Consider the following 15,266-nt stretch of genomic DNA (forward strand, 5'->3'; position numbering starts at 1 on the left):
GCTTGTAATGACATGGGGTTTTGTTAGAACAAAAAAAAAAAAAAAATAATGCTAGACGCGTGAAAGATCTCTTGCGGGCGTCGTTTGGTGATGATCGTGAGCTCAGCCGCCACTTTCGTCATGCTTGGCCTCCCAGGTCCCCAGACCTCAGTCCGCGCGATTATTGGCTTTGGGGTTACCTGAAGTCGCAAGTGTATCGTGATCGACCGACATCTCTAAGGATGCTGAAAGACAACATCCGACGCCAGTGCCTCACCATAACTCCGGTCATGCTTTACAGTGCTGTTCACAACATTATTCCTCGACTACAGCTATTGTTGACGAATGATGGTGGACATATTGTGCATTTTCTGTAAAGAACATCATCTTTGCTTTGTCTTACTTTGTTATGCTAATTATTGCTATTCTGATCAGATGAAGCGCCACCTGTCGTACATTTTGTGAACGTTTGTATTTTTTTTGGTTCTAATAAATCCCCATGTCATTCCAAGCAAGTGTGTCAATTTGTACCTCTCTATCTATATTATTCCATGATTTATTCAGTTTCCAAATTTATACTGACCTTTTGATCACTCGGTATTTCCAAGGTTACCTAAAACCTACGTTGATGTGTTTACACCAAATACACTAATACACCTATACACTAATGACACCCATGGTCACCGAGCGAGGTGGCGCAGTGGTAGCACACTGGACTCGCATTCGGAAGGACGACGGTTCAATCCCGCGTCCGGCCATCCTGATTTAGGTTTTCCGTGATTTCCCTAAATCACTCCAGGCAAATGTCGGGATGGTTCCTCTGAAAGGGCACGGCCGACTTCCTTCCCCATCCTTCCCTAATCCGATGAGACCGATGACCACGCTGTCTGGTCTCCTTCCCCCAAACCAACCAACCAACCAACACCCATGGTCAGTCTTCTTCATCTGTAACCTGACCGTTTTTATTTCAGTTACCCTCTGCTTTGAAATGGACTTAAAGAGATAAGTTGTTTTATTGTCCCCAACATCCCGGGTACATGATATATGATGGTAATGCTGTTTCTACATTGGCAACCTATGAGTGGATATGGACAGCATGCTACAAGCACTACTATTTCATATCTCTTATATTTCATAAGGATGATGTGCAACGTGATGTCTCTTTGATTTACTAGCCTATGTTAATATGGCAACCACTTCTTGTATGTACCTTATTTGCTCCCAAGAACCTGCTGTTATTAACTGCTGACTTGTAACTACTTCACATTCTGTATTTCATTGTCACATGGTTCCGTTATGGCTCTAAAGCATAACCTGTACACTTTGAGTTATAGGTGACTTTTTATATCTTCACCAAGAAGTACATGTTGAAGATTATTTGTAATTGCAGTACCTTGGAACTGAACAGTTTGTTCACGTTTATATGATGGTAATTATGTAGAACTGTCTGTTCGAGAATCTTAGGTGTTTCAATTTGGTAAAATATTAGTTTATTATGTAAAAAACCATGAATTTCTGTATCTATACCCTATCTTCCACTTATATGTCATTCCATAAAGGTTGATGTCGTAGGTTAGGCTTCACCTGATATACAGGGTTTCAATTTAATTATGGGACTGCTGTTTTTATTGCTTAAGTATTCTTGTACCATGGTTATGGTTCATGTATTTGTAAATTTTCAACATAACGGGTTTCGCTGTTATGTGAACTTCACTTTTATTTTGATTTTGGGTACGCTGTCACATTCATTATCACTGTTCACCATGTTTTTTGTCTGTCAAAGAAGATATTCCGTCCTCTGCTTTGCTAATGGCGTAAAAGTTCCTTGTTATGGTTATGTACTAATAAAGTACTGTCTTTGATGTCACTCTACAAATAGGGAACTTTGCCAGTGTTATTTTTGTTTCGTTCGTCTATGATACATTCTCTGTTTGACTTGAAGCATTGTGAGATACGTTCGTTAGAATTTCAAGGACATGTTTCGATATTTGTTTGGGAGGTTTCACTGCGAGGAGTTTGATGTTGCACCAGCTTAAGAGCAAATTGGGATGTGTTTTTAACTGATCCGTTTTACCTTTTAAGTATACGCTGGTAATCTTGAATCATATTTTTGTTGAGCTATGTCATTTTCGTGCACTTTGTACTTTTCAATTTTTTTTTCTTTTTCAAATTCGATGTTGACAGACAGTGATAATGTTCTGTGACTGAAACCAGTAGATGACATATAGGTTATATAAAACACACAATACTTAAAAAGCTTTAACTAAAGTGCTTAAAGGCTGTTAGTTCTCACCTGACGAAAACAAATGATAAATGATGAATTTCGCTGTGGTCCACAAGTGAAGCAGATCCTTTCAATATGGAGGTGCGACTGCTTCATCACATCTGGATGAAATGCTTAAAGTGTACCAGGATAACCCTAACGATGGAGCTTGCGCTCCGAATTAAAAGGTAAAAAAATCTAAATGCTGACAATCAACGAAGTTTTTTACGAAAAAAAAACAAAAAAACAGGATACTCATCAGTGCCTGCTAACATTTCAAAAAGTGATAACTTGGAAACAATTAGAGATAGTGAATCGTGGTTTGTCGTGAATCGTTTAGCAGCTCGCATAGTTTCTTTTTCTTTTTTTGGTCCTTTCTTGAAGATTTGACTTGGAGTACATCCAAATGGCAAGAGCCCAGGAGAAAACGCGTTGCGTCATACAGTAAACAGAATCCAAATCTCTGACAAGAGCACTGAGAAATAATCGATGCAACTATGAGAGGTCAAAATAAACAAAACAAGCATAATGAGGTGGTTCAAAAACCTTAAAGAGGCAGGCAGTATCAGAGAGTTTTCTCGAATTGGACGATCCCTGTGTCCCAAGTCCGTTTATAAATCACAAACTGCATTTCAGTATAGTCCTCAGAACTCAACTCGTCGTGCCTCACGTGAATTGGAGGAAGCAATATGAACAGTCCGTAAAGTATTGCATAAGCGGTTATCCCTTTTAGTAAATGGTCCAATCATTGCAGTCACATGTTTGCATGCTTCCATAGATCCTGACAACGACCAGCTGAGAGAGCTCTTGTATTCAGATGAAGCAACGTCTCATATTTCTGGACTCGCGAATCGCCACATCAGAATTTGGGTCTCTAAATCCCAAAGCATGTTGTGGTGTGCGTGCTGTAAGACCTTCAGTACACACACCATCAGATTATTTGACTTGTCGCTCTAACGAAGTAGGCAAGTGTCAGCAATATGTCTCGTGGTCTTATCGTGGCGTGTTTATCTTCTGCTGTTAGGTCAGACGATAGAAATGCCACTTGCATGCTTAGAGTAGCACATTGACGGTGACCAACTTTAAACAGACCATGATTAACTTTCACACACATTTATTAAAATAATAACAAGCATAAAAATTACTTAACTTGGTTCTGGATGCTATTTACAATTGACAATCTAAAGTTCCTTTGGTATTGGTAGGTTAATCTTATTCTCACATATATCTCTGATACTTGACAAAAGTGTCTATACATTTATCTTCATGGCTATGTACAGGAATATGGTAATCTTATTAGGCGCAGACTGAAACTTGACTATAGACTGGTACAGACTAATGTAGAACTCGTACAGACTGGTACAGACTAATGCAGACTGGTACAGACTGGTACACTCGTTATAATATCTCGCGCGTTCATGAATCACTGTGCGAGTGTGATCTGCGAGGAGAAAAAGGTTCTGCGTTAGCAGCAATGTCATTGGTTGTTTTACATATTAATACGCGGATCAGCGGAAGCAGAATTTGGTCCGTCTCTATGGCAGCGCCATCTCGTAGTGCGGAGACAGACGAGCGCTGCGCCTGCGCTGTTGTGCTTATTGGGGCGCGCTGTAGTGGGAAAGTTGTGTACATGCTGACTACACGGAACTATGTACACAACACATGTGAACACGTCTGAGACAGCCCGCAGCATATAGTTTGATTTGGCCTAATACGAGTTAGGGTGACAGGTCCATTCTTCTCACAGAGAAAACTGGAGATGTTTACTTGGACATGCTGGAGCAGTTTCCACTACGACATATCAAGGATCTGCACCCGACCATCGTTTTCCAGCTAATGATCTGTGCCACACTAGAGCGTGAGTGTGCGGCATGCGCTGAATGACGCAGTTCCTGAGAGGTGCGTGGGTGGTAATGCTTCTATTCCTTGATCTTCCCGTTCTCCCGATATCACGCCACTAGACTTCTTTTTTTTTGGCTTTACATCGTGGGTAGCGTTTACACAACACCTGTCACTGACATTGCCAACATTCGTGTGCGAAACAATGAAGCTGTCGGAACTGTTTCCAAGTTCTGATTTTTTTCGTTTGTGGACAGCCTGTATACACTGAGGTGACAAATATCATAAAAAATCTTCTAATAATTTCCTGGTATGAGTATAGAATGACGCTGTCGATTCCGCTGTAATTGTATAATTTTGATAACAGGATTCCAATTTTTATCCAGCTGAAAGCCGTTGTCACGATTTATAAGATTATCGGCAAGACGTATTTCCACTGATTCTCTGATTACGGAATCCCAAAAACCGGAAAGCGGAGCTAAAATGTTTGTTCCATTGTGTTCTATTGAATGTCCCAATGAAATCAAAGAATCAGTGAAAATACGTCTTTAGCTTCTATTATTTTCCGTAGCGCACATTCATTTTACACCTGCCCGGAGTAGCATGTTGGACACTCTAGATACCATGGATATCGGAACACTGAATTCCCTAACGATTTGCGAAATGGAATGTTTCCTGCGTCGTGCTCCAGCTACCACTACGCGTTCAAAATCCGTTAATTCGTGTTGCCGAACTCACATCGTAAACCTTTTTGACATGTATCACCTGAGTACAAATGTCAGCTCCGTCAATGCACTGCCCTTTTATACCTTTCGTACGCGACACTACCGCCATCTGTATACGACTTGTCACCTCAGTTGTATAAGTGAAGAAGAAAATTCTTCATTGCTTTGGTCGTGGCGTTCGTAAATCCTGTATCATTACTTCAGGTATTTAAAAATTTAAGTGGCGTATTGTTAGTTCAGTTTTACGTGAAAGAGTGTTAATTGGTGCAAGTTAAAAGAAAATTAGACCGAAAACACCAGCCCAAAGGCAAGGATACCGGGAAAACCTGCATGCAGACGACTTTTTTGTATGTAAGGAAAAATAAGGAAACGACACACGTATGGCAGAATAAATACACATTTTTCCTATAGTTACAAAGCCGGATATTTACATACTATAAGAAAAAAGATAAGACGAATAGAAAAACAAGATTCAGATCGAAAAGTGGAATTCTACTAACAGTCAAAAGTAACAGTATTGAAAGTCTCAGTTATACAGAAAATGAATAGGGAAAAACTTGTAGCGCTGCAGTCATGGACTGTGCGACTGGTCCCGGCATAGGTTCGAGTCCTCCCTCGGGCATGGGTGTGTGTGTTTGTCCTTAGGATAATTTAGGTTAAGTAGTGTGTAAGCTTAGGGACTGATGACCTTAGCAGTTAAGTCCCATAAGATTTTACAGACATTTGAACATTTGAAAAACTTGTAAATATCTTCCTGCATTTCCTTACGATGATCAACAACCATGTTTTTCTGTACCCAACAGCGTCTTCATCGAACACTCTCATTGTGCTGCTAATACTCTCTGATACATCGTTTATGTTTTATGAGAATGTTAGAGGTCGTATAACACGTACTTGAGGCGCACTCAATGTTTCTACGGTACATTAGCTGTCCTGTATAACGTATTCAGCTAGACATATGTGTACATAACCCGCGTGATTCGACAAAGTGTTATCGTCCAGGACGCGCCTCAGAAAGCTAGGGAGACGGAGGAATGTATGCGCTTGCGGCCATCTGCTGTTTGCAGGATGTCGTCTGTGAGGAATCCAAGCAGTGTCTCACACGAGTATATTTTTTTATTGAAACAGTGTTTATTCTTTGAAAATAGATCCATATCCTGCGACTACGCCAATATGTTTGCTCTAGGAAGATGCGCTAGGATGCTACTAACATGTCACTGAGGCCATGGCGCGATCATTGATCATGATCTCTACTTATGTTTCACTGACGACCTGATGGAAGATCAGTTTGAGTTTGGGACAAAACTAGGAACACTACAGGCACTACTGACTTTACGACATTTATGGTAATATCTGTAGATTTAGATATAACTTTTGAAGTGCTGTTTGGAGTAAACTCTTTGAAATTCTGAAGTTAGCAAGAATAAAGTACAGGGAGCTAGAGATAGTGTAAAAATTGGACAGTAAGCACACGGCACTTATAAGAGTCGGAGGACATGAAACGAGAGCAGTGGATGGCAAGGGAGAAAGAAGTGGTTGTAGCGAGTTCCGATGTTACTCAGTCAGAACAATGAGCAAGTAGTAAAGGAAATTAAGGAGGCGTCAGAAAGGTAATTGAAGTTCACGGAAAAGAAACAAAAAGTTTAGCGTTTTGCAACGACAGAGGTCAAAGGACGTGGAATATCGGTTGAATGGAATCGATAGTATCTTGAAAACAGATTATCATATGAATATCAACAAAAGTAAAGGTACAGTAATGGAGCGTAGTCGACTTAAATCAGGTGATGTTGGGAAATTAGCCTAGCAGATTAAACTCCAAAAGTGATTGATCAGCGTAAAGAGGATACAAAATTCATACTATCGCAGCACGTAAATTCTCTCTGGGAAGGAGGTAATTGCTAGCTTCCAATAAAAATCGAATTCTGATGGATTTACGGTTTTTCTTGAGACCAACTTTAACTTCGATGACGATAGAAGCTGAAGAAATTATAATGTCCCCACAGAAAATACCGTCTACCACGCACCAATTAATCATTTTCAATTAAACCATCCACATTCATTCACTTTGGAAAAGTTATCTGATCTGATTTTCTCGTAATATATGCGGCGACAGCTCGTCGACGCCAAAGTATTTTCTAGTGCATTTATTCTTTGAGATAACAGAGATGCATATATGCATTCTCCACGGTTGTTAGAGGGGTAACTAGGACAGCTTCTGGAGTATTTGTTGAGGGATTGACGTGTTTCTGAGAGATACATATTCTGCTTTTCTTCTCGCTAAAGCGAGCCAATTAACATTTGTGCCGCTAGCGGTTCGTTTTGAAGAGAAAGACATTGTAAAAGGAAAATAATTAAGGCGTGGAATCACCGGAGATCTGGACATGTAATGGAGATGGATTTAATACATGATTTCCTCCGTAAATAAGGTTTGTGACTTTTTTGTTCTGGAGTGAATGAACGAATGAGTTTTTTTCTGAATCATTTGTTGATCACGTTGGCCCTGTAATTAGTGGAGAAGTTTCAGCTGTGTCGAAGAAAGCCTGCAATCACTGAGTCTGTGTTAAATCGTCCAAAAAGGCTTCGTACACATCTGGAATTCGCAATCTTTCGTAAAAGGAACAAATTGTCCAAACGATTGATTCTCCCGACTGACTGCAGTGTTTAACAGTAATAATAAATGTAAAGATCTCTTACAGCAAACCAGCTGCTGATTACCAAGACGAAGGACTCCACCAAAGATTCTATTTGGCTGATTCTTTTTATCACTATATCACGTAATGAAATCTTATATTAAAAACTATACATAGATAAAGGAGAGAAAGAGAGAGAGCGAATGAAAGTAGAGATAATACTAATAATCCTCCATTAGTCTAATGTTTCTCCTGTCTTATCACGGATCAGCCAAGAACTGGGAGGGCCTTACTTTACTGTATAGACTTATGTTTGAAGGTGAAGGGATCTTAAAGACAACAGATACACGTCTATACAGACAAGACATTACACAGAGATAGCAGCTAGCTGCATTGATCATCTATTCTTAGATTAAAGAGACGGCAACTTATTATACGAACATTAAAATGTTAAAAAATGAATCAAAATCTGGGCCGCGGCTAGGATTTGAACCCGAGTCGCTTGCTTACTAGCATCTGTGCTGGCCATTACATCAAAGTAGCAGTATGGCTAACCCACCAGCAGTGATTACCGTAGCAGGCTGAAGATGCAATAACAACTGGCATTTGACGAGTAATTCGTGGTTGTGGTTGGAATGGTTTCGCACGGGGAGAGCGGACAGTACCCATTTCAGTTTAAACCGTAGCATTCCGCTCCTTAATAAGACGTCACGTGTACGAAGCGGTAGAACTAGGAGCGCCTTATATTCATGCGACGACCCTTCCCCCTCCACTGCCGTAGCTGATGCACGGGGCGCGCTCGCGTGCCGTCGTGCTGTTATTCCACTCACTGGCCGTGAAAACAGATTCCAACGATAGCGTCCTGCTACGCTGGGAGAAGGGCCTCTCTGTATACATGGCCCGCACGATTTTGTGCTCAGCTTCAACCAGTGCTGCGGGACACGCAGGAAGTGCTGCGAGTTTCACAGCGTCTTAGCCGGGTCTGCAATTCGGGCAGGTTATGCCTCTGAATTCCATAGCTGAAAAAACTACATATTGTTTTTTGTGTTAGCAGAAGAGCAAACACCGTATTACGAGTGGAGGCCGAAATACACCCGTTTTAGCTCACGCAGGCTGGCGTGAGGAGGGAAGAACTATACCGACGTGAGTTCTGGAACATGACAAGGAATGAGAATTCAGAAAGCGGACGTAATTAGTTTGATTCTTAACTTTAATCTATTAATGATGCATGTCGCTCTTGACGGTACATGATTCACAATATTATCTGTTCAGAATACGTTCTTGAAGATAGTAATTATAGTAACTGAATATGGCGTCTTGCTAGGTCGTTGCACATGTCGTAGCTGAAGGCTAGGCTAAACTGTCGTCTCGGCAAATGAGAGCGTATGTAGTCAGTGAACCATCGCTAGCAAAGTCGGCTGTACAACTGGGGCTAGTGTTAGGGAGTCTCTCTAGACTAGACCTGCCGTGTGGCGGCGCTCGGTCTGCAATCACTAATAGTGGCGACACGCGGGTCCGACGCATACTAACGGACCGCGGCCGATTTAAAGGCTACCACCTAGCAAGTGTGGAGTCTGATGGTGACACCACATTCTTCGTGCAGAGAAAATGATTGATAATCACCTTTTTCTCTATTGGTTTGAACAGGAGCAGAAAAATCAGATTTCTTTATATACTTTAGCCCACAGCCACATTTTATTTTGTCAAACTGGTTTCGAAGTAAAGTATCAAGTTATCGTGGCACTTTTCGCCTAGCGGTAAAGCACATGCCTGCAAACCGAGAGGCCGCGCGATCAAATCCCGGTTGCACCTCGCAAACTTTCAGTGACGATGTGAGGACTCTCAGGGACCATACGTGGTTCTGATTACACTTTAAACGTGTGTCCCCTTTCCCTGTTTGGACAACTGGGGTAAGTTAGGGACACGCAAGTCGCGGAAGTGGCGTCCAGTTGAATTGAAAAATTTGCACCAGGCTACTGAGCGACACGAAATTATCATCATCAGACCATCTAGGCCCAAATAGGTATGTCATTCGCTTCTTCTGATTGGAACGTTACTGTATAATCGATTCCGGTGTTCTATTGACAGTACTCAATAGACATGATTTATTTCGTATTTATGCATCATGAACACTAATTGTGGTGTGCATACTGTAAGACCTTCTGTACACACACCATCAGATTATTTGACTTGTCGGTCTAACGAAGTAGGCGAGTGTCAACAATATGTCTCGTGGTCTTATCGTGGCATGTTTATCTTCTGCCGTTAGGTCAGACGATAGAAATGACACTTGCACGCTTAGAGTAGCAGATTGACGGTGACCAACTTTAAACAGAACTTGATTAATTTTCATACACATTTATTAAAATAGTAACAAGCATAAACCTTATGTAACTTGATTCTGGATACTATTTACAATTGACAATCTGAAGTTCCTTTGGTCTTGGTATGTTAATCTTATTCTCACATATCTCTGATACTTGACAAAGTGTCTATACATTTCTCTTCATGGCTATGTACAGGAATATGATAATCTTCTTAGGTACAGACTGAAACTTGACTATAGACTGGTGCAGACAACTGCAGACTGACTATTCGGAGGTCTGTACACTCGTTATAATACCTCACGCGTGCAGGTATCACTGCGCGAGTGTGATCCGCGAGGAGAAAAGGTTCTACGTTAGCAGCAATCTCATTAGCTGCGTTACATATTAATACGCCGATCGGCGGAAGCAGAATTTGGTCCGTCTCTAAGGCAGCGCCATCTCGTAGTGCAGAGACGGACGAGCGCTGCGCCTGCGCTGTTGTGCTTAGCGGGGCGTGCTCTAGTGGAACTATGTACACAACACTAATAAAACAAACAAACTGCAGGACTGGGTTCGTGAGTGCAAATGGAGGAAAAAATGTCCTCTGAAGGTATGTCCAGAAATGAACAGTGTGTGTGCAACAACAACAAATCGTCCCGGAATACAGTGACGAGCTGCACTGCATCAGAGCCACAACAGATGTTCAGTGTGACCACCGTGAAGGTGACAGGGATGGTTCAAATGGCTCTGAGCACTATAGGACTTAACATCTGAGGTCATCAGTCCCCTAGATCTTAACTACTTAAACCTAATTAACCTAAGGACATCACACACATCCATGCCCGAGGCAGGATTCGAACCTGCGACCGTAGCAGTCGCTCGGTTCCAGACTGAATCGCCCAGAACCGCTCGGCCACCAGAGGCCGGCAAGGTGACAGGGTACACATAATCGTGTTTTGACATACACCATGTTGGTGGGCCACTTGCCTGGAGCTTGTACAAGGTTCATCTCAATATCCTGTAGACCACGATCCTCCAAATCTGGTGTACACGCAGTGACCAGTGGCTTCCCTGCACGTTCGTCTGTCTGAAGGGACACACGGTCACACAAACGTTCAAACATGGCTTGAAATGATGTGTAATGTGCTTGCCTTGTGTGAGGGTACTCGTTTTGGTGTAGCCGTGCTGCCTCTCGACCGTTTCCATATGCTTGTCCGTGCGGAAACATCATCTCGGCTTGTTCCCGATATCCGTACCACACTATTCTGCTGATTACGGAACGCTGCGTCAATCACACAGCCTACAACACACGAGGAGCACACGGCACTTGGTCAGGGGAACTGTCATTCGTCAGCGCCATCTACCGTGGCATCGATACATTTTGAGGCACATGTTAATAGCACCTTTTTTCGTCCATTTTCGGTCACGGATCCGTTCTACATGCATTTTACTAATCTTCATCCTGTTTAATTTCATCTTCAAACGTGCTTGCGGCAGTCAGATTCAACCCTCAAATACATGAAGTCATCCGAACCGTAACCACAGCGAAATCCGGTAGAAGTAGTTCAGACACAAAATATACCAAGTATTCAGTGCCTGATAGGAAGGTCAAACTTACAGTAACCGAAGTTGCATGCCTGCCGAACGAAAACAAAATTACCAACATTTTCCATAGGTTACTGAGTTTTCGCTTTGAAATTAGTGTGGTTGCACCGCACAAAAAATTATTTTGAAAACAAACGCTCAAGTTATTTAAAAGAAACGTGGATAATTTCTATTTTCGACTTCGATGGCCATCAGGGCTCAGTTCACCACTGAAGACAATTCATCACTGAAGACATTTCTACTCCAGTTACTGAGATTCCAGGCCGAAACGTGTCTGGAGACCCAGACAGTAGTAGGATACAAGGCGGACTGCCGCTCGCTAATACGGCCCTATGCCCTGCAACCAGCAGCAATTGTTCAGGGCGTCATTTCTTTACGTAGCAGAACCCCTTTGTCTGAAATCCGCGGCACCTTACTCCATAGCGATACGTCGACGATATTACACTCCCCGTTTTGTTGCCCTTCAAGGCAAGCCATCCTGGGGTTGCGTTTCAGCAAGATAATGCCCGCCCATACGCGGCGACAGTTTGTACTGCTTGTCTCCGTGCTCGCCAAACCGTACCTTTGGAGCCAGGTCGTCGAATCTCTCCCCAAATGCGAACTTTTAGAGCATTATGGGCAGGCCTCCACCCTGCTTGGGATTTTTGACAATCTAACGCTCAGTTCGAAAAAAATTTGCGCGATAAGGTGGACTAACGCGTTACTGACTTCCTCAATTTGTGAAGCACTTTCTTTTGAATAAACCATCCAATTTGTGGGTGCGTGTGTGTGTGTGTGTGTGTGTGTGTGTGTGTGTGTGTGTGTGTGTGTGTGTGTGTCTTACAGTTCTTACGTTCCACAAGGAACGTATTTGTTTCAGTTGGTGTTTTGGCACTGAGACATATTCTAAGCACTTTGTACTTATCATATTAAATTTCTGTATAAAGTGTTCCTTGCCGATTAGAATATACTTCCGTAGTCGAGAAGCGGCCGCACTTACTTACGTCCAGGGTCAACTGTCAGACGGCCTGGAATAGTGGGAGACACGGCAAAATCCCTACTGCTATGGGGACGTCTTACGCTGTTATTCCATCAACTGGCCACGGAAGTCCCTTTGTGTCGCACTCGGCCTAGAAATGCAGTTTATCGCTTTGCGGCTCGTACAGAGGAGAGAGTAATGAAGCATACAACATGTAGGGTGCAGGGGATTTTGTCATTGATTGTTCTGTTATTGGGCTACTAGTTCATTGTGTCAAAAGTAATGCGCCGGTTATCAACACTGAACGCTAGACAACTGCAGAGAAAAACGTATACGATTCATTTGGATAAAGAAAGATTAGGGCTTAATGAACCACCGGCAACAGAGTCATTAAAGACAGAGCGAGAGAGCACAAACTCGATGTGGGGATTTGGGAGCATTTCATATACGAAAGAAATGGTTTACAAAACACTCGTTCAACGGAATCTTAAGTATTGTTCGTCAGTGTCGGGCCATTGCAAAGTAGGATTTATAAAAGAGGAAGAGAAGATGCGACGTTTCGACATAGGTTTGATTAATAAGCGCGAGAAGATTACAAAGATGCTCAACAAGTTCCAATGGCAGACGCTACAGGAGAAGCGATGTGCGTTACGGAGAAGCACATTACCAGTGTTCCGAGACCTGACATTCCGACAAGAGTCAAGCATAGTACTGCTTTCTCCAACATGCGTCTCGCGAAATGACACAAAGAGAAATTAGTGCTCATATGTCGCTCCACCGGCATGGCACACTGTAGACTTGCGTGTGATGGAATAATAAATTTAAATGTGTTTCGAAATTATCCAGCAGAACATTTCTTGGCCAATTTTGCGTTCAACCCTCCCCGAAGAAAAATAAAATCTCATAACAACGATTCGTAATTTCGAAACTTGCTGGCAAATTAAACTGTGTGTCACACTGTGACTGGAACTCAACTGGCCGCCGTTGTGTATCACGGGCAAGTCGTCTGTTGACATAGTCCGGTCTGCAACACAGTTTTAATAGTCCAAGAAGGTTCAAGTTATCGCACACTCCACTCCATTCTGATAGTCTTCATCAGAGCAAAGTCAGAGCCGTTATAAAAATCAGTTATAAACTTCAGCAATAGCTAGAGGATGTCTTATAAACCAAAGACTTAAAAGGGAATAGGCCAGATAGGATAGTACTACACTGTAAAGGAAAAGTAGCAGACGCCTTATACACACAGGTGACACCTTGTAACAACGTGACGGACCCCCTTTTGCCCGAGTAGTGCAGCAACCCGACCTGGCATGGGCTCAAAAAGTCACTGGAATCCCCTGCTGGAATATTTACTCGTGCTACCACTACAGCCAACCATAATTTCGGAAGTATTGCCGACGCAGAATTTTGTGCACGAACTGAAGTCTCGATTATGTCCCATAAATGTCCGATGGGATTCATGTTTGGCGATCTGAATGGCCGCATCATTCACTGGAACAGTCCACAATGTTTTACAAATCTATCGCGTACAACTGTGATCCAGTGCAACGCGCGTTGTCATCCGTGAAATTTGCATCGCTGTTTGGGAGGATGAAGTCCCTGTATAGCAGCAAATGGTCTCCAAGTAGCCGAACATTACCATTTCCAGTCAATGATCGGTTCAGCTGGACCAGATGACCCAAACCATTCCACGTAAACACTACCCGTACCATTATGGAGCCACACACAGCTTGCACTTGGATCCATGGCTTCGTCAGGTCTGTGCCACACTCGAACTCTACCGTCAGCTTTTGCCAACTGAAATAGGGAGTCATCTGAGCAAGCCGCTGTTTTCCAGTCTTCCGGGGTCCAGTCGGTATGGTCACGAGCCCTGGAGAGAAGCTGCGAGCTATGTCGCGCTGTAAGCACAGGCAGACGCGTCCTTGGTCTGCTGCCATAGCCCATTGACGCCAAATTTCGCCGCTCTGACGTAAAGCCGTCGGCACACGGACAGTGCATCCGAAAGTTGAGCGTTGAGCGTGCCGAGTTTCTGACGTCATAGCGTGGAATAGCACGCTCGGGAGTCTTTCCGAACGTGCAGAGCAATATCTGGCAGGTCAGATATTCTGAGCGTGCGTCTGAGCCTTGACCAATGAGGTGGCACAACGCCACCTACGTCACACGCACGCCGTCTCCCTTCAGTATAGAGTTGTGAGGCACCATATTGACATTCATTTCAAGCCTATATGTACACTCCTGGAAATGGAAAAAAGAACACATTGACACCGGTGTGTCAGACCCACCATACTTGCTCCGGACACTGCGAGAGGGCTGTACAAGCAATGATCACACGCACGGCACAGCGGACACACCAGGAACCGCGGTGTTGGCCGTCGAATGGCGCTAGCTGCGCAGCATTTGTGCACCGCCGCCGTCAGTGTCAGCCAGTTTGCCGTGGCATACGGAGCTCCATCGCAGTCTTTAACACTGGTAGCATGCCGCGACAGCGTGGACGTGAACCGTATGTGCAGTTGACGGACTTTGAGCGAGGGTGTATAGTGGGCATGTGGGAGGCCGGGTGGACGTACTGCCGAATTGCTCAACACGTGGGGCGTGGGGTCTCCACAGTACATCAATGTTGTAGCCAGTGGTCGACGGAAGGTGCACGTGCCCGTCGACCTGGGACCGGACCGCAGCGACGCACGAATGCACGCCAAGACCGTAGGATCCTACGCAGTGCCGTAGGGGACCGCACCGCCACTTCCCAGCAAATTAGGGACACTGTTGCTCCTGGGGTATCGGCGAGGACCATTCGCAACCGTCTCCATGAAGCTGGGCTACGGTCCCGCACACCGTTAGGCCGTCTTCCGCTCACGCCCCAACATCGTGCAGCCCGCCTCCAGTGGTGTCGCGACAGGCGTGAATGGAGGGACGAATGGAGACGTGTCGTCTTCAGCGATGAGAGTCGCTTCTGCCTTGGTG

The sequence above is a fragment of the Schistocerca americana genome, chromosome 9 (genome assembly GCF_021461395.2).
Source record: "Schistocerca americana isolate TAMUIC-IGC-003095 chromosome 9, iqSchAmer2.1, whole genome shotgun sequence".
Classification (NCBI taxonomy): Eukaryota; Metazoa; Arthropoda; class Insecta; order Orthoptera; family Acrididae; genus Schistocerca; species Schistocerca americana.